The sequence below is a fragment of the Electrona antarctica genome, assembly GCF_951216825.1.
Source record: "Electrona antarctica genome assembly, chromosome: 4".
In the NCBI taxonomy this organism is placed as follows: domain Eukaryota; kingdom Metazoa; phylum Chordata; class Actinopteri; order Myctophiformes; family Myctophidae; genus Electrona; species Electrona antarctica.
The window spans coordinates 29,824,168-29,844,583 of record NC_136809.1 but is presented as its reverse complement, the minus strand read 5'-3'; the positions used below and the strand labels follow the sequence as shown (position 1 = coordinate 29,844,583).

The 20,416-nt window shown below is 42.5% G+C and overlaps 1 protein-coding gene across 2 annotated transcripts in view; it reads right to left on the bottom strand.

Moving 5' to 3' along the window:
* rnf24 (ring finger protein 24) overlaps nucleotides 1-20,192 on the bottom strand; it is a 46,527-nt gene extending 26,335 nt beyond the window's left edge. For both annotated transcript variants that reach the window (XM_079499029.1, XM_079499028.1), the window contains exon 1: nucleotides 19,733-20,192. The gene's annotated coding sequence lies outside the window, so the exon portion shown is untranslated. The remainder of the gene's footprint in view (nucleotides 1-19,732) is intronic.
* Between the last annotated feature and the right edge of the window lie 224 nt (nucleotides 20,193-20,416).

Below are 20,416 nucleotides of genomic sequence, written 5' to 3'. Positions count from 1 at the left end.
TGCACGTCCCTGACCTAGAGTAAGTAAAAAATAAAATAAATAAAGAAAAAAGCACTTTGTGCTTTTTTGTGTTGCAATACAACTCAGATCAGGCTACATCACTAAGCAGTGTCAATAAGTTGTCAGTGGTCACATTCTTTTAAACCAAAACATTCAAAATGTATTGTGATTTATAATAATAATAATAATAATAATAATACCCATATACACTTTTCACTAAATAAAACTCAAATCTCAGCCTGCCTCCATTGATTAGCATAGTTGCAGTTTCTATTAATCTATCCCTATTCTGATACTGCCATTATATCCAATTACGAAGGATCACAGGAATATTATTGCAAATAAAGACCAGGTGAAACCACTGCTTGTGTTTGTGTGCAGGCCAGCGCCTCGTCTACAGTAACAATATATAAATATTAGACATCACAGCTACTGTCTCGCTCCTTCTACACTACTGCTACCCACATCCAATTCAAAACACTGGTGATGACCTACAGTACAACGTAATCAAGGGCAATGCATCAGGGACAGTTCAACTTCAACACATGGACTGGGGCCGGGAGGCCAACCTGTGACCATCTCCCCTTTACCCACTAAGCTACAGCCGCCCCATGACTCTCACAGTACGTTTTAACAGCGGGCGAGCATCGGCCGACACATCGCCCAATCGCCCGAAAATATGAATTATTTGTATCTTTTCGAGCGACGTTGCTCCGCCCACTTTTCGACCATCGCCTGTTCGCCTGCTATCGCCGGTAGCCGCCGGGTCCCATAGACAAATAATGCACTTCCGGAAAATGTGTCTGGCTGTCGCCCGCTGTTAAAACGTACTGTTATCTTCCTCCTGGCTCACAAGTTGTGTCCCCCTATGACTCACTCCCCCTATCCACTGCAGTCCATGAACTCTGATAGCCGAGTTTAAAAATAAGTGTGTGTGTGTGTGTGTGTGTGTGTGTGTGTGTGTGTGTGTGTGTGCGTGTGTGACTGTGCACGTGTACGTGTACGTACATATTTCAACAGCTGTATTCTACTAACCCTTGTATGGATGTTATATAATTGCTATCATTGTTATACAGTATTTTTGGAATGTGGTAGATGCCTCCAGGCAACTACCGTTGCACCAAAACATGAATTAATAAATCAAAAATCTAAATAAATTAACCGTTAACCATTAATATCAACCGGTTAAACATATCCTAACTGTTCCCAGTTAAACGGTTAACCGTGAACGTCCCTAGTCTCCATATGGCCTGGCTCAGGTTAAACCCTTTGTAAAACATGAACACAATACATAAAGAGAATGAATGCCATTTTGACAACACATTTTGCTAGCTCTGACTAATGTTACACTCTCTGCTAGCACGTGTTGTTTGTGCCTGAAGTGTAAATGATCATCATGAATTCCATGATATTCTGATATCGGTATAGTATATAGGCTTGTGTGTCGCCGACACCTGATCTAGCATTTAAGCATTTAAGCTGTATCTGAGGCATTTCTGATGCTGGTATCAGTATCAGAACAACTCACATAATTATTCAGATTCTCACTCTACCTCACCCCCTATCTCCTTTCCTTGCATCAATATTCTTGTTGCCTTCTTATAGATGGTAATTACGGTGCAGCAGGTGTTGGTTACTTGTTCACACAGACATACAGTACACTGTTAGCTTACAAATTGTTGTTATTCAGATAACATGTTGTTTAGACAGATGCTAGGTGTGATGTTTATCGTTTACCTGGTATAGGGTGACCATATTCAGCCTCTCAAACCAGGATCCTTAAATCAATGCGCACGTTTGTCGTGCATGCGCTCACCCATTCATGCATGTGCACATGTATACACGCCATAGGCATTGCATGCAACCACTGACAGACAAACAACTATTATTATTTGAATACTGGCGAAAATCAGGACAATGTTGTGGAGAATGTTATATTAATGTTTTAGAAGATTTGTTGGGACTCGGGACACGCAGCTTGAAATCAGGAGAATCCCAGCCAAACTTGGACATCTGGTCAGTGGTCACCCCAACCTCGTATCCTAGTTACTTTGTGGCACTTCATTGTTTTCTTTGTACTCTATCGCTCTTGATAAAAGTATCTGCTACTTGCCTACATTTTAAATCTTTGAGTTTGATTCCACTCTTTGCATGTTTAATCATATAGCTGGAACTCTTATCCACAGTGACTTACTGAGCAGGTACACTTCGGACAGCACATATGGATGAACACCTTGATTGTCTTGCAATCACATGGTTACAGATCTCATCCCTGTAACAGCACTCTCTCTAATCACTACTAGGCCATCAAGGCTAGCCTGGCTAATAAGCCAGACTCAAATCACACTGTCGTGTGGTATTTGAGTCTGGAGATACTGTGTATGGATCTTGTTTCCCGGGGGGCGGGTTCAAACATTTTCTCTTTGACGCAATTGGTCAGAGCTACTGTCAGTCAAAGGTCTCAAGCATTGAACGTCACTGTACCAAAGCCCGCCCATATTGCATACCGTGTCCCGATTGGCCACACCAGTTCTTTGGTGTAGGAAATGGGCGTACAATTGAGCCTCTCCAGACCGCAATCCGCCGGCAGACAATTCTTTTTTGTGCCAACGGCTGATTCGGTCTGGCTTATTAGCCAGGCTACATCAAGGCAGCTCTAAGCATTTTACCTGTATTTTAAAACAGGCCTTCAGCAGCAGCCAACACTCTACATTACCGTTCTGCTTTGACCAAGGCTTAGCTTTGCGCTTACTGAAGCTCTACAGTTTCATGCATTACTGTGCATAGTACCTCTATGAACTAGACATGCTTACGTTCTCTGTTCTGGCTCTGTCTTCTTCACCCAGCCAGAGACAGATATTCTTGTTGAACAAGGAGCTGGCAGTGCCATGTTATGTTACATCATCTGGTGGACATAAACGACTGCTGGATGAGCTCCAAATAAAAAGGGAGGCATTACTCAGATACGATCATTCTCTCTATAAAGGCTCTATTATGACTTTATCATAGTGGGAGGGCTGCCAGGGTTATAGTAATCAGGAGCACGGGAAGTGGTCTGGGTTTATGACCAGGATGAGGTGTCTCATTATTGCTCAGGTGTTATTATGGCCAAGGTAATGTGTGTATACTGTGATTATTTTACCTTGATATCACTGATAATAACAGTGATTTGTGGTTGTAACGCTATTTTGGTCCACGTTTATGTCCATGGATGACAAAGCTTTTACAGCAGGGTGATTCTCAGTTTGTTATAACTAGTTCATGCTGGTGTTGTTCTACTTTGGGGGTGGCCTGCCTGGGAAGCCAGAGCCCCTGGTTGTCCCAGGTTGGATTCCAGGCCTGGCCAGAAATGTGCTGATGTGTGTCCCTGAGCAAGACTCTTCTAGTAGTTATAGGATGTGCAGGTGATAAATGTCACGTATGTGCAAATATACAGTGGCCCAAAAAAAAAGATTGTAGGAATTGTACATAATTTACTTGATTATAATAATATAATGTAATCTGAGATGGATACTGTAAGACCTTTATTTTTGTTTAGTTCACAAGTAGAACCCTCCCACCCAAAGTGTACAAGATTTAACAAGAAACCAGTTGAATATAGAGTCGAGTGCAGTACAGCAGAACTTTGTGTATAATCCATATTCACAATTTTAGATTCAACCGTTAATAAAAGCAACTACAACATTTTCATTCAAAGCTAATATTCAAAATGACATTAGGATGAAAGAAAATCATTATGCTTCCCAAATCATCAAGAATAATGATTGTGCCAACCTTGACAACCCTTCGATTTGCTCCCTAAATCAAAGTAACTACTAACAATGATTAATGATCAGTCACAACAACAATTCAATTGTATTTACATTTCAGCCAGAATGAATACATTCCTGCTAAAGTGAATACCAGAGGACTTATGTTTCTCTTGGGAATGGTGTTGAAGAAGACTTGGGTCACCTTAGTGAGCCCCTTCATGCCCATGCATTTAAAGACATCTCAGCCCCCTCCTCTCCCTGTATTTGTCCAACCCTCTGCATGAGTATCAAGATTTGCTGAGCTAGATGGACTTGTTACACTACACCCTGCAGACATCTAGAAACCATAGCCCTTTGCTTGCAGTAAACAACCCAACTGGCACAGAAAATACATCCAAGCTTTCTCTCAGACACCCGAAACAGCCTTCAACTGGAACTATGACCCAACTCACCTAGTCCAACATGTATATATGTGATGTTACCCAGGTACCACATGGAATTCCACCTGAATGAATAATTGATTATTATTATTTTATTTATTTTAATGGAGGAAAGAATTACCTTAATCAGGGCTTTTAGGCATTGCCTCTAATGACTTCCAAATGCCTTTATTTCACCTCCCTGGTTACTATTCAAAGGCTGCCCAGCAGGATGTGTCACAATCAACAGTCATCTCTACAGGAGGCCCAGGATGTAGAGAGATAGGTTGTGGGACTGATTACTTGGTGGGGAAGGTCATTCACAGAGACAAAAAAGGAATTTATAATAGCTGAAGGGATCAATGATCATTGCTGAGTCCGACTGTGCCCTTCAAAATGTTCAATCCCATTCTAAAAAAAATCAAGCAAGGTTGAGGGCATTCAAATGGGTCGCAAAATGTTCTGATGATGAAGTTCAACTGTGTGAAGGCCAATAAATGTTTATTACACATGGATGGATGTGGGCAGAGAGCTGCATTTTGTGCCAATATGATCTGGGTCAAACGCGACACCCTAGAAACACAAACAGAAAGGTATACCGTCTACTGGCAGTTAGACAGGAGTCTGTCATGAAAGCTCACAGCGGACCACCATGTTAAGGCTTTGCTTCCACAATTTAATGTCAAACTCAGTGTCAATGTTACAGGAACAGAACTCACTTGTAAAACCCAGAGCTACATTCATTACAGAGTCACCTTTTTGTGAGGGGTATAATGTTATTCATTTATGTATTTGCCCATATAGTAAGAGATTAATTTATGCTCATGCATGCGCAGAACAATGCAATCAGCCGATTGTCCGCTGTAGTCTGTGAGGGACTTTTAAACATGAGACGTTACCTGACATCATCTGATATCTGCTGACGTGGTCAGGACAATACAGCTTGGTCTGTAAAGGCCATTATGGAAGTGCTCTACTCATTGAGCCAAAATAATGAGCCTTGGTGATGTATTTTTTGCCCGCAGAGCGAACTCACCATTAGGATCACGGTGAAATAGGCCAACTAAATACACTATCGATCAAACTGAGGAAAAGCAGAACACAACTCCATCATTGTCATGTTAGGAGAGCACCATAATGTGTAGTGTAAAAAGCAGGAGAGCACCCAAGGAAAGTCCAAGAATCAGCCTAATCAATAGCCATGGCCTAGTAGAGAGCATGTACTATCTGCGCGTCTGTCCCAGTTTGAAACTCAAAAGCCCACTCAGCATGCGCAGCACAACAGAACAGCATGGTTTACAAATAAGACTTTAGGGGATAAAAATGTAATGTACAGCGAAGAAACCTAAACAAAGCTAAATGGGACGTCATAACCTTTGATTACATAATACTGGAGGAACAGATACTGTATGCATACGGTAAGCTTGGTTAAACTACATGTACACTGAATGAACAGAATGAACAATATTTGTGCACTAAACTGATGGAGCATTATTTCATCCCCTGCTCCTCGTCCCACAACTTCTTCAATCTCTCTCTCTCTCTCTCTCTCTCTCAATTTTCTGATGTTCACACCCTATTACATAATCAACCAGTGAGGCTGAGTGCAGCGAGTGCAATGCTGCATTCCTCAGAAATGACACAACCAGTGAGGAAATTGCTCTTCTCACATGGTCAACATTACAACTATTTCCTCTTTGTAAATGTAAACAAAAGACACAAAAAAATCTAACTGTTTTCATGTCCTGTGTGAGAGATGAACAGGCCAGCTGTAAAATGTTCCACCAGCTTAATTACACAGTACAATCATTAGTTGTAATTCAACTCAGAAAAAACGGTCCCAAATAATTACTGGTTATAGCATTTTTACAGATGAAAGTTTAATATGTTACAGTGTATTACAATTTACAATTTAGGCATTTAGCAGACGCTCTTAAATTAAGAGCGTCTGCTAAATGCCTAAACAAACGCCACCCTGGCTAGTAGCATTTGAATGCTTGAGGGAGGACCGGCAACCCCCCGCCCCGCCCCCGCCCCCAGACTGGCCGAGGTGTTAGGAATGTAGAAAAAGGAATGTAGAAAAACTAGAAATCCCCTAAAATCATCAAGGGGGCGCACGCCCCGCAGCCCCCACGTAGTCGTCGTCGCTGCTCTTAATCCAGAGCGATTTACATTAGGTAAGAACAAAAAAGCATGGGGATACGTCACATATATAAAATGCATTTATCATGAAACATGCGTAAGCTAAGAACGTAACTAGAACATATCTATACTAGAAAAAGTGCCCTTCTGGGCACAGGTCTCCACCAGGAGGATAGGAGTGTGTGTGATGTTTGGCAAAATGTTTAGGAGTGATATAAACATGTTTGTTTGTTTTTTGCAACAATTTTCTTCATTTTGTTGAGGAAATGCAGAGCCAGATCACTCATAGTATCTCTGAGGATAGAATTCTGGATGAGCAGGACATGTGCAGCATTTTGTACAAAACGGGCCACTCCTGAAGACTTTGGAAGGCAATCGTAGCCAATCAGTGTAGAATCTGAGAAATCAAACAGACTCGTCTTGATCACATGACTACAGAGATCATGTATACCGATTTGCATGAGATTTGGATGAAATCTGTGCGACTAATATAAACAATGTGTTTTGCAGAAATCGGCCTCATGGTGGCGCTATAACCGGCAGATGTGGAGGGATGCAGGGAAAATGTTTTTCCATGGCCTCTAGGGAGTGCGCATACAAAGTTGTACACAGATCGATGCAGTTATGGGTAAAAACAGGAATTGCCCTGTTATAGCGCCACCATGAGGCTGGTTTGGAAAATAAATTGTGTCATGTCGTCCTCAGCCTAGTGGTAATGTGCGTGTATAATTTCACGGAAATTGCACACTGTGTTTGTGATTTGTGGCATTTTGTTCGAAACGGACCAATCATGTGAGCTTTGGAAGCGAATGTTAGCCAATCAGGAAGGAAAATGGGAAATGGTGCAGATCCGTGTTGATCACATGACTATGGAGATAGTGTATACCGAATTGTGTGATGTATGGATGAAATGTGTACGAGTAATCTACAGAAATGTGTTTTGCCTAAATCGGCCTCATGGTGGCGCTATAACAGGCCGTTGAGGAATATTTGGGGCAGAGGTTCGTCGTTGGCATCCAGAGAGTGTGTGTGCAAAGTTTGGCATGGATCGGACCAACGGTGCCGGAGATTAGCTGGTAACAGACGGACGGAAGGAAGGAAGGAAGGACGGACGGAAGGACGGACGGACGCACACACACACACACGGACGGAGTGCAAAACATACTCTCTCCCCATGCCTTCGGCCTGGTGGAGACAATAATGACACTAAACATATAAACTATACATATATACTATACTATGCTATACATATGTACTATGAAGTGCTATGACTATATACAATGCAATTATTGTGCTGTCTACATGACATGCTATAAGTCTGTTTCAAATGCTATCTAAGTCTAAAAAGTGCTATCTAAGGGGGTAGGCCCAGGGTAAGTACTTCATGCTAGCCTTAATTGTCATTAATTGGTTCTCCCTGGGCACACTTTTATAGTCTGCACTGCAGTCCTCTGCATCTATTTCTTCTGTGGACTGTGAGCGATTCCATTCGCAACAAGTTGTGAAGTTCCATTCACGCACAAGTAGGCCAGGCCATACATAGCCTACTTGTGTGCAAGGCACACAAGTAAGGCATCTCAACAGAGTGCATTTCTAGTTCTCACTGTGCAAATGAGGCAAAGGCTCAATGTTCTTTATAGTATGAGTCAACACATAGTCAAATGTATAGAGGTAGGCCTATTTGCTTCTAGAATGTCTAGCACACTAATACATTTGACATACTTGTACTGCCCTACAAAGGCAAGTGCCATTTATGGCTACTAGACTGGTGGGCACCGGTCTACTCAGGAACCATGCATCTTCATGCTCAACTGGGGGATGCCAAGGTATTCCCAGGCCAGCATGCATGCTGGCCTGGGAATACCTTGGCATCCCCCAGTTAGAGCTGGCTAATGTGGTCAGGGAAAAGTAAGTCTCAGATTCTCTGCTGAAACTGCTATCTCTGCTCCCTGACTCTGATTAAACAGACTATGATAGCTGGCTGGATGGAATTTGTATTATTACTTAATACATCTATTTAAATTTGTAACCTTTAAATAAAATCCATCCTATGCTTACCAAACAGCAGACTTGTCATTAGATCACACATGCAACATATATGTCTCCCATTAAAACCTCAATGAGTCTGCCTCCTTTTCTCGTGGAGCAACCAGATTGGCATTCACATGGACTCACTAAGCACACCTTTAAAACCAAGAGTACAGACATAATATAAGGCACAAACTTCAGCTCTATGGATGGATGCTGCTTAGTGCTTTTCTCTGACATCTGACAGAGTAACCCAGTAGCACATGGCCTTGGTATTGACATAGGGCCTGAAACTGAACTCTCCTCCAAACCTACAGTACAAGCCCAGCCCAATGCACAATAGAGCCAAGTGAACCCTTAAGCCCTAACCACACCAAAGGGTCAAGACTGAAGACGGTTTTAGCGTTGTCCCTGCGGAGTGATATGTCTTGTTGCACGTTGACCCACGTTGACCCTAGTGATTCAACGCATGTAATTCAATGGCCCAAAACACACCAAAGGGTCAAGAGACAGTTTTAGCGTTAACTCCTTGCAACCGTTTGGACCCAAGGAGTTGCATGGTGACCCTTTGGTGTGGTTAGGGCTTTAGAAAGATCAGCCCTCTCTGAATCATTCCAGTAATCTTCCATTCGAGTGTCTGTATATTTGTAGTACGGCCTCAACAGCTGCAATACCGCTGGGTGACCTACCTTCAAGTGGCACTGTTGAGCAGCCTTCAAGTGTCACTGTTGAGCAGCTTAAAGGGCCATTCACACTGAGCACTATAACTATAACTGTGTTGTTGAGCAGCCTGCACCGCTTAGTTCACATGGGTGTGATATTCTTTTTAACATAGGCCCTATTTTTGAATCAATTGGACCACATATGAAGAAGGGTGGTGGGTGTGAAAATTATTGTAATTTGTCGATTTGGCCATCCGCTCCCAGTGGTTTCAGAGGGACAAGCCGGTAATTCAAACTTTATGCTTGTATTTGTTTTTTAACAAATATATTCTTTAATTTGTCTTTCATGCATTATTCCAGTTATAATGTGGGGATATCTATTGCTATGATGTCCCATGGGAGTTGAATTGTTTTGTTGGAAGGGGCGGGGGTTCTTCTAAGTTCTGGGCAGAGGATTTTGTTGTGTAGCACTATTTCCAGACTCACATTATAATTTTCATCTGTTTGAGCATATACTGTATATGCGGAATTAGCATTGGAATACAATGGCTGTCGCTGTCCCTATTTAGTAGACGCAACAAGCAGAGAGGGGAGACGGCTGGTCTGCTTGTGCCAACAATTTTTCATTATTACATTTTAACGATATGGCAACAATGCTGAATCCAAACCATATGGTCTGCGCCGGTACTAGTGACCAATTCAACGAGGATTATTACTGCTAGGCAAAGACAAAATGGGAAAGAAAAAAGCATCTTCTCCTAAAGACAAATGTCATTCAAAATGGAGATACATGCATAGAGGACAGGCTGTATCCCAGTTGCAGATAGAGTTGCAGCATAAATCTTTCAAAGGTAGTATATTATTTGTTGGCTGTGTATTTATTTGTTTTATATTACAATGCAACACTATTTTCCTCTTTTTCAAAATTGAATAGTGACCACTGTTTTAAGTGTTTTTACAGATACATGGAGAAATGGCTTCAATTACGAATTACATCAATGTTTGTACATTACTGAATTAGTTCACTCCAAGATCACAGGTATACTGTATTGTCTGCATGCCGTGCCGTGACATCGTCCTTTCACAGTGGTGTTTCTGCGACTTTGAGCATGCCCTATATCTCAGTGATACCAGTAGAGCTATGCAGCATGCTGTCTGTTTACATTTTTCTCAAGCCAGATAACCTGTGACCATGAGTCATGACACATCCCAAACAAAACATATTGAACTGTTGTCATCTGCCCACCGCAGCCCTGCAGGGACCTCTAGGCCTCACTGTTAATCAATACCGACTACGCCAGCCAGCAATCAATAACTCACGTGGAAGCATGGTGACCTATGAACCGGAGGTTACATTTCATACAGGTCATTCACAAATTGCTCCATCAGTCAAAGGAGACAGCCAAAGGGTAATGAGTCATTAGGTTCCTTTCTATGGACACAAACAGCCTTGGCAGTGGTGCAAGGAATAGAAATTCCTTCAGAACATTTAACCTGCAAAGATGAGAGATAAGACAAAATGCTGATAGGCTATCAATAAAAGAGACAAACAGCTGTGTCCGTCCATGGTCAAATGTTGAAGACACCACCTCTGGAGTCTTTGGCTGACCTTGGACCAATTTCCACCAGCGCATACCTCCTGTGCCTCTCCAACACTATCTCTTTTAACCTTTACGTACACTATATCTGATTGTGACAATAACTTAGAGTGAATTGCACACATCACTCTTTCAGTAGAAACTGTAAATTACTATGAACTAGCTCCTAGGTCTAGCTACTAGCCCTATGTCACCAAATACCACTACCCCAAACTAAACCCATGAGGTGCCTTGCCTTGACGCAAGTGGTTTTATTTTTTAACCCCCTCCCCTGTGTCAGACTCACACACTCGCACACTCGCACACACACACACACACACACACACACACACACACACACACACACACACACACACACACACACACACACACACACACACACACACACACACACACACACACACACACACACACACACACACACACTAGGGCTTTCACCAACTAGTCGACTAGTAGAACCACTAGTTGACCTCGTTGGTACTAGTTGAATATTTATTTTGTAGCTTATTATTTTTGTAGGCCTACACAATATACCAATCGCAGCTAGATTCGGACCGGACCGGGCCGGAAGCAGCAGCAGTGTGTGACCCCCAAAATCTGTTAGTATGTAAACAAACATGGCAGCGACAATACAGCAGAAAGTGAAGTGGCGGCTAAACGGGCTCGTCGTTCAATTGTATGGCAGTATGTCACAGAAGATGCGGATAAAAAAAACAGTGCAGTGGAAAACCACTGGCGTGGTGGGCACATAACGAAACGTTTCCCCGGGCCCCGGTCTCGACAAGCTCTCTGCCAGGTAGCCAAGCTACCTGGCTAATGGCTATTCCAGCCACCAGGACTCCAAGCGAACGTGTCTTTTCCCTGGCAGGATACAGTCACCCGACAGCAGAGAGCTCTAGGACTCAGAGCAGCAGTCATACTCAGACAGACAGTAGAGAGCTCTAGGACTCAGAGCAGCAGTCGTACTCAGACAGACAGCAGATAGCTCTAGGACTCAGAGCAGCAGTCGTACCCAGACAGAGAGCTCTATAGTAGGCCATACATGGCCAACTTGTGTGCAAGGCGCAAGTTGGAGAGTGAGAGTGCATTTCTAGTTACTATTTATTTTCGTCTGATGTTCAGAAACTGATGTAGCACTACATTGTGTGGGATGCTGTAGAACGCTTGAACTTGTGTGTGTTTTAAAAAACTATTTTCATTGTTACCTAAAGAACTCCTCTCTGCGTCTTTATTACATAATAGGTAGGTAAACAACTAGTCGACTACCAATGGGTCAAATTAGTCGACTACTAAAAATCACTAGTCGTGAAAGCCATAACACACACACACACACACACACACACACACACACACACACACACACACACACACACACACACACACACACACACACACACACACCCTGGTGAAATAGATGATTGTCTTTCACAATAACTAATTAGCCGTGTTAAATTCAGCTTACTTGTGGAAATCCCACCACTCATGAAACAAAGGCAACCATCTGAATCTGAAATGGAAATTTCCACTGGCAGCTGTGGCCGGCCGGGAGATTTGCACATCTGAAACTTAATATGCCAAAGGGCAAAAACAAACCCCTGGGCCTCCACTCAGAGGCAGGGAGCAGAGCACAAGGATTCTTCAAAATGTGTTGTCTGAAAGTGGAAAGGGCACCACCGCCCACATTCATCTGATGATGGTTTTTATTGACCTTGTCTGGTATAGATTTAAATAACATTACAAGTTTACATATGACTGTAATGGTCATCCCTGGATATTATGCATGTTTACCAAACCTACAAATTTCTTCTACCAAAATAATCTACGTTTGGTTGGAAGGTGAGTGATGCAATTACTTTAATTTGCAAACCGTTCCAACATCCAAGTCTATGATTTTTGGCTGAGCTAAACTGTGTTTTCATAACAGACGGGACTCACGGGAGGGATTAGCCAGTCAGAGTCGTAAAGCATAAGCCTGACCTACAGCTGAGATTTTGAAAAGGAGATGTAGGGAGGTTGATAGTGTTAAATAGGCATCCCATCAGTTTCGAGGAAAACAACAGCAGGCGCCCAACACCCTCCTGGGCCCTGCAATGTTTTGAAGAAAATAATTATATAGAAAAAAGTCTTGTTTTTCCAGAGTTCTGCCAAGTTCTAGAATAAGTAGGTCAGTGGAACTATAACTGTAATTATGGAGGGAGATGTGTATAAGGAATGCGGTACTACAGTAAAGCTTGCAGGGTCAATCTTATGACATGAATTGCTCATAATATAACTCAAATTGGTGTATGAGCTCGCTGGTATTAGCTTCACAATGTTCACATGCCACTGTAACTATTATTATCTTTTTTTCTTTTTTGAGTGGTGCAACCACTCCAAGGAACAGCAATGTCCCTATGTCCCAACCTATGTGACCATGTGACTATGTGACTATGTTTAGAGTACCAGTAGGGACAAAAGTGGCGCTGTTGTGCCAGAAACAGAGAGAGAGATAGTAGTGTTGCACTGTTGCCTGCCAATGAGAGAGAGAGAGAGGGAGGGTTGCACCACTCAGTTCACACGGGTGTGATTTGTTTCTGCATGTCCCCTTGCAGTCAGAATGGCATAGTCACTCTTCATTTCCCACTGCAGTCTGAAAACTCATCTCAGACTAGGTATGTAACAATACCAAAAACTCATGATAGGATCATATCACAATAACAACTCCACAATACGATATCTTAGAGAGAAAAGAAAATCTCTAGGACACAATTTCCATCACCCATCTGTGGTTAGTGAGATTCATAAGAAGACTAACAATCAATAAGGTTGAAATTGAACAAGTATATGAACAGAAATTCTTGGAGTTGTAATAGGAAACCACATATACATAACACTAAAACAAAAATATAACTCTCTTTACATACTGTACTGCTCCCTCATACTTAACCTACTGTGTGGAAATATGGGGGAAACAATCATCAAACCAATTTACATGCTACAAAAAAGCCAAAGTGATTATCTTGCACCAACCAACTCATGAATACAAAAACTCTTAAACTAGATGATCTAGTGCAGAGGTTCCCAACCACTGGTATGTGTACCTGTGCTGGTACACGGACATGTCCCACTGGTACGCGAGAAGGGAGTCCTAAGTTTTCCCGAACGTGAATCTATAACCGTGCGTCACCAGGATCAATGACATGGTCAATGGTAATGATATAACATTATGTTGTGATATAATAATATAGCATCGGGTAGGCTACTTTAGGCCAGTCAACTGTCTTCCGTGTTTTGGTACGATGATGCGTGACTGCGCCCCCCCACCCCCCAGCCATGCTGGTCTGCGAACATTTTTTGAACTGTTAGCCGGTCCGTGGTAATAGAAAGGTTGGGAACCCCTGATCTAGTCACCTGAACACTGCCATGATCATGTATAAAGCACACAGCTGTTCGAAACCAGGGAGTCCCAGTATCCACTTAGGCTTAGGGGGGTGCATATCGGTAAAGAGAGTTAACCTATGGAACCTTTTCGGTGCCACTAAGTTAGTGGACCTACATGTGTATGTGTGTATGTAGCCTATATGTTTTCTTTTAAATGGACCGAAATAAAGCTTACTACATCACTCTGCTTGTTTCGCAGTGTGTTGTGAGCTTGTACAAAAATGTTCTGTGTGAGACTCTGGTGCGTAACTAAGTATAAATCAGGCATAAAGTAAAGTATGACCATGATGTTAATTACACACAACATTTTCCTCCAGGGGAAGATACCCACTGGAGGAGGTGGCGTGGATATTCTCCACATAAAAAAACAAACAAAGAAAACAGATATTTATGGTTTAAAGGTATATTCAGTGATTTCACTTAATTTAAATATCACTTATTTTTGTTTTGTTGTGATAATCCTCCCTACTGTAGAGTGTGCTGACCAATGTGACCATATAAGGAGTTCCTCCCTGTCCCCAGTTAAAGGGTAAGACCACTTTTTTAGAGGTGTGGGTTGTTTTCTTACCTTATTATGGGCAAACTAGTCCATTTCATGAGTTATTTCGCTCTGTTGTGTTGTTTATTAGCAATTTAATAAATACAAATAGTAAATACGCCCATTGACTTCCATTGTAACGGGGAAACAGCTCTCAAAGTCACTCTTTTAGCACATAAACCAACGCAACAAAAGCTGATTCTGACAGGTTATCACATCAGGAAAACTCATGCGGTTTTATTTTCGTCTTTTAAGATAGATTTATAAAGTTACTATTTTAGTCGGAGATATACTGAAGCGGTGTCCCCAAATCTCGCGGTGACATCTTGCGAGGTTTCGTTTGTAAACAAGTCTCCACACTGTTTGAGATGCACCTCACACCTCCCACACACAGACACTTCTTCTAAGTGTCTTCTAAAGTGTCTCCCTCAAACACGTCCATTGTGTATGTTTTTAGTGACAAGCGGACGAGATCAAATCCATTTGTTTACGTCCCTGTCGTGGCTCAACAGCATTCCAATAATACGCTTCAGGAGTGGGTGTACAGTTTTGGTCCAATAAGATAGTTTTTTACTCAACGCGAACAGCAGTGATTCGGTCGGCGTAGGCATACCTACCGGATCTTCTTTCTACACAAATTAGTCAAAACAAGACAAAATTGACATTTTTTATTAAAAAAAAAAACACATGAGTTTTCCTGATGTCATAACCTGTCAGAATCATCTTTTGTTGCGTTGGTTTGTGTGCTAAGAGTGACGTTGATAGCTGTTTCCCTGTTACAATGGAAGTCAATGAGCGACTTTTTTATTTCTTTTTTATTTCTTAAATTGCTAATAAACAACAATAAACAACGGAGCGAAATAACTCATGGAATGGACTAGTTTGCCCATAATAAGGTAAGAAAACAACCCAAACGTCTCAAAGTGGTCTTACCCTTTAACTCCTGGGGTCAAAAGACCTTAGGTTTCGTTTTTGGCTAGGTGGCCCAGCCTTCATCCAATCAGGATAGAGAGGGGCCTTCCGCCAATCATGATCGAGCGGGGGTGGGCCTTGGTGTGTGTGCTGTTGGCATGTCGCGTGTACCCCCACTGTAGTGCGTGCATGTGCACATCTTGTTACCGGGGCGGACCGGGTTTTTTTTTTCAAATCACCCAAATCACTGAATGCTCCTTTAAGACAAGTAAAAAAATTGGCCAAATTCAAGTTCATACAATGAAAAGAAATGTTTTTGTAATTTTTACCTTGATCCTTCACATCACCACCCACACACAATCTGGCCATGAGTCAAGAAATCCCGAAATCAATTCCTCGTCCCTCCTCCTCCTGCTCGATTCCCTCATTCTTCAGGGAAGTCGGACAGTAACACAAGCTGGTACAAACAAGACAGAATGACATGTGCAGCTGTCTCTCATATTTCTCTCTTGTCTTCATCCTGCCCTGTGCTATACTTTTATTCAGGCCTCTTTCTGCCTTAACTCCTCCCTGCCCCGTCACTTCATAAACAACTGTGACTGTCTGACACAAACCTTCTTGTTATTGGTCTTTTTTCCACCAACATGCATGTTCACACAAGACAGCAGTAGATAACATAAGATAATTTAAGAAGGCTAAATAAAAGGTTAATTATGCTTGTCACAGAGATGGTAATTCGGGCTACAGTAGAATATGGCATAGTACTTCAAGTGATAAACTATGTTGGAGTATGAGACCTGAGAACTGCCTGAGCATTACTTCCCACTTTTGGGCTGAGAAACAGGACCCATGGCCTGTAAAGAACAGGGGCACTGCAGCTAAATAAATCCCCATGTCATGTGAGAGTGAGCTAGTCACAGCATGAAAACAACTAGGCATTTCTCAGTTAAGGCACATGGCTCCAGCTCACACACAACTCATATCAGTGCCTGGGGTTATCAAGCACTGACATATTGGGATCAATGACTAGTCTAACTTGAAGAATACGTGTCATGAACTGAATAGGTTCAAGTGCATGAAATGTGGCCCAGGGTAATATTATTATTTGCGGGGGGGGGGCATATTTTCTGTTCTTGGAATTGTGGAGAGAATAAATTAAAAGTATCAAGACTTCTATTGATATTATTGGTGTTGTGTGTTGTACTAGTTTGATTTCTCCCACTATCAGCTATCTCATTGTTGTCATCTGCACATCCACAACTCAATCAGTCTCCTAAAATCCTAGTTCCTGGCATACTGGCATATATTACTAACGCATACTAGCCTTGTTGTAGTGCAAAATCACTACAACAGTTAGTTATGTAAATGTTGTACAACACATAATAACGGTTTGTGCTACAGTACAGACTCATGGTTAAAGGTGCCAGGAGGCCACACACTGTCCTTCTGTTTGAGGTAGTTTAATCAGGATTTTTGTTGTCATACATTTTTATTTTTTTTACAGATTATTTCCTTTACCATCACTTGTGGTCCTTTCTCTCTCCCCATTCCACCATTCCTTGCTCTGTCTGTCTTGATTGTCTTGGCTGTGTACTGTAAATAGCTTCACTTCACTGTTATCCTCACACATGCACTTCATAATTACATAACACTGTTGGCAACTTGGCATACTTTTTGTCACTATTGTGACCTGTAGCCTACGTCTTACAACATTTTGCTGGTGTTGTATGACCTCCGCTCAAGGCTATGGTTGATTTCTTTAATGTATTTTAACTGAAGCCACTCTTTTCTTGGGGGCATTTTCAATTACTCAAAGGAAGTGAGTATATAAGAGTTTGTCAATGGCCTAAAAGACATATACAAAAGCCTTGAGCAATACGGCTTTACTATAGTTGAACTGCCCTACAAAATTAAAGAACAGTTTAGCTGTTCACCGCGGTCATGAGGACGTCCCAGGCAAACAGCAAAAAAGTAAATGCATTTTAAACTGAAAATGCATTATTATTAAGCTCAGTTTCATGTTCTATGATCCTCACCAAGCACTGCTTTCATAGTATGTGATATGTGCCATTGTCGGACTTGTAGTATTATGTTGGTCCGTGCAGTATACCAGAGGGCCAGTTCTAATACTAATCATTTCGCGGGCCAAAGATAATTCACTCACGGGCCTGATTTGGCCCCCGGGCCTTGAGTTTGACATATATGCCTTATAGCCTTGCACCCACTGTTGAGGTGCGTGTAAATAGGTATGCTCTGATGTTATACATAAGCCCCATCACTATTAGCCTTGGCTTTGGCCATTTTGAATTTCAAATTTCAATTATTGGTTTATTAAGGGTTTACAACTAAATAAAGAAAAAAAGAAAAAGAAAACCTATATGTTTAAAAAAATAAAACCTATATGAGGCTGAGCTATATAGTTATACTAGCTTTAGATGTATTTAGTTGTCAGATAATACACACATCAACAATGTTATAATCATATCACACAATCTTCAATTTGACTATTTAACCCCTGCCCTCACTGTGTCTGTGATCATGTAACATTCACCAAAATTCAAATGTCAACCTTTTAATTTTCTTCTTAACATTACATAATGGGAATTAATGTCATGGAACTCGCTGAACTTTAACGTTTGGCAAAGAGCACCGTTTCAGGGTTTTCAGGTTTCAGGTCATCATCCTATAGAGAAACCCCTTTCATCAGAGCATGGTGTTACTATACTCACTGACACTGGTTCTTAAGAAGTACTGTCAACCTCTTCACTTCTTAGTTCTCCTTACAGCATAGATAACTGACATCTTTGTACATTGCACAGAATAGCTGCCCCCGCCCTGACGACTGTACTTCTTAATAGCGTTTCCCCATTGGGGGAAACATACAGAGTTCAAGTAGGTGACAGTGCTCAGGTGGTAGAACGGCCACTTGGGAATCGGTTCCCGGTTCAAGCGCACCCCCTGGGTTAGAGTTGAAGTGTCCGTGAGCATGACAATAATTGACCTCTAACTGCTCCAGATACACCAGCTCAGTGGCCTTGTGGTTAGAGTGTCCGCCCTGAGACTGGGAGGTTGGGGTTCGATCCCCGGCCGGGTCATACCAAAGACTCTAAAAATGGGACCCAATGCCTCCCTGCTTGACACTCAGCATCAAGGGTTGGATTGGGGGTAAGTCCCTGCGACATACTAGCGTCATGTCCAGGGGGTGTACTTGTACATCAAGCTGCCTCACGCTACAGAAACAGGAGATAGGCTCCTGCCTGTGGGCCTCTTAACTTCTCCAGATGAGCAGGTATTCCAACTGTGTGTGTGTTGTGTCGTGTGTATGTAATGCAATTGGAAGGCCCTTTGGATAAAGGGACTATACCGTACATGCAGCATTTACAGTTAACTGGCACTTCATTTGTAATAAGATATGAACTGCATGACTCACTTCTATCAAAACTCACCAAGATCACTTTATTCACGATGTAATGATGTAATGGTGACCTTGGCATGCACACGAACATGCTGACACACAAAGACCTCACATTCAGGGCAATGAGACAGTGCTGAACAGTTCAATTAGATAAAAAAACTATTTTACTATCCACAGGAGAATTATTTTCTCTGTGTCCACCACAAGTATTCTCTCTCACACATACACCTGGAGAGCTGACCGCTAGCATTGCTGCATGCAATGTTTACAACTTTACATGACTGATGGAAACATTGTTGCAAGAGCAAGAGGATGCTGTGTATTTAGCCTCCCAAACCAACCATACGTTGTTCCTGCTTTTGTGTGCGTGCGTGTGTGTGTGTGTGTGTGTGTGTGTGTGTGTGTGTGTGTGTGTGTGTGTGTGTGTGTGTGTGTGTGTGTGTGTGTGTGTGTGGAAGTTAGAACTATCGTCATCATCAGGTATAACGCACAAATGGTCAATCAGTATCAGTCATCGCAGTCACAGGGTGGTTGCCTCCTCTATGGACGTCAGATACAGGTCGGGGCGTAGGCTAGCTCGCTAGCAGTTGCTTGTTACCCAGCTAGCAGAAATTGACTCACATCGTGATCATGATTTAGCCAAATACGACTTGGCTTCAAGAGAAAACACTCGCATACGTTCCATTGCGCAAGTTGGTCGCAATCACGTAAATGTATTAATTGTGTCGTTAACGGTTAATGCGAGCATCAGCCAGCAGAGCATCTGGCCAACTCATCAGAGTGTACGTGGCTACATATGAACGTTAATGTGAGTAAAAACAGAAAAGAGGGCGAACCAACACTTACCAACCCTCAGTGGCACTGGCAATGTATAGTCTTCTCTTCTCTGCTGCTTCTATGGAAGTGCGTTAAATGCGCTACAACGACAAGGCGCGCTGAGAAACAAAGTGATACGAACCAACCCAACTGTCCTTATTATCTCAAGGAAAAACAACCCCTGCAGCGCGACTTCATATCAGCCTCGGCATGGGGTGTTTAGATGGAGCAGCAGGGAGGGATCTCGGACTGAGTCGTACGGGGGGTCGGTGGGTCGGAGGAGCACGCCGCGCCCCGTCTCTCACGAAGCGGACAAAACAAAGCAAATGACGCCGTTCCTACGAGAGGAATCCTCCCTTTACAACTACTTGGCGTGGATTTTCAAGTCTGGAACTGTCCGTTCGTTCGTTGTATTTTTTCTGAGTGGTTCGAATACGCAGCTGAGCAGCTCACTACGACCACCAGTCCAGTCCCACCTCCTCCTCGTCGGTCTCGGTCTGTACAACACAGCAGATAGAATGCAAGGCTAACGCGTAGTAACGTTGTGGTTTACTAGTACAGGCTGTACATTAGCCTACGTTACACTGGTAGCGGTGATGCGAGCACAAAGGGGGAGGGGGATGAATGATGCTGCACATGCGGTAGTGCACATGGACATGGTCACGTCGCCTATTATATGGTTGCAACTTGCAACACAGCATGTGGTACTACTGG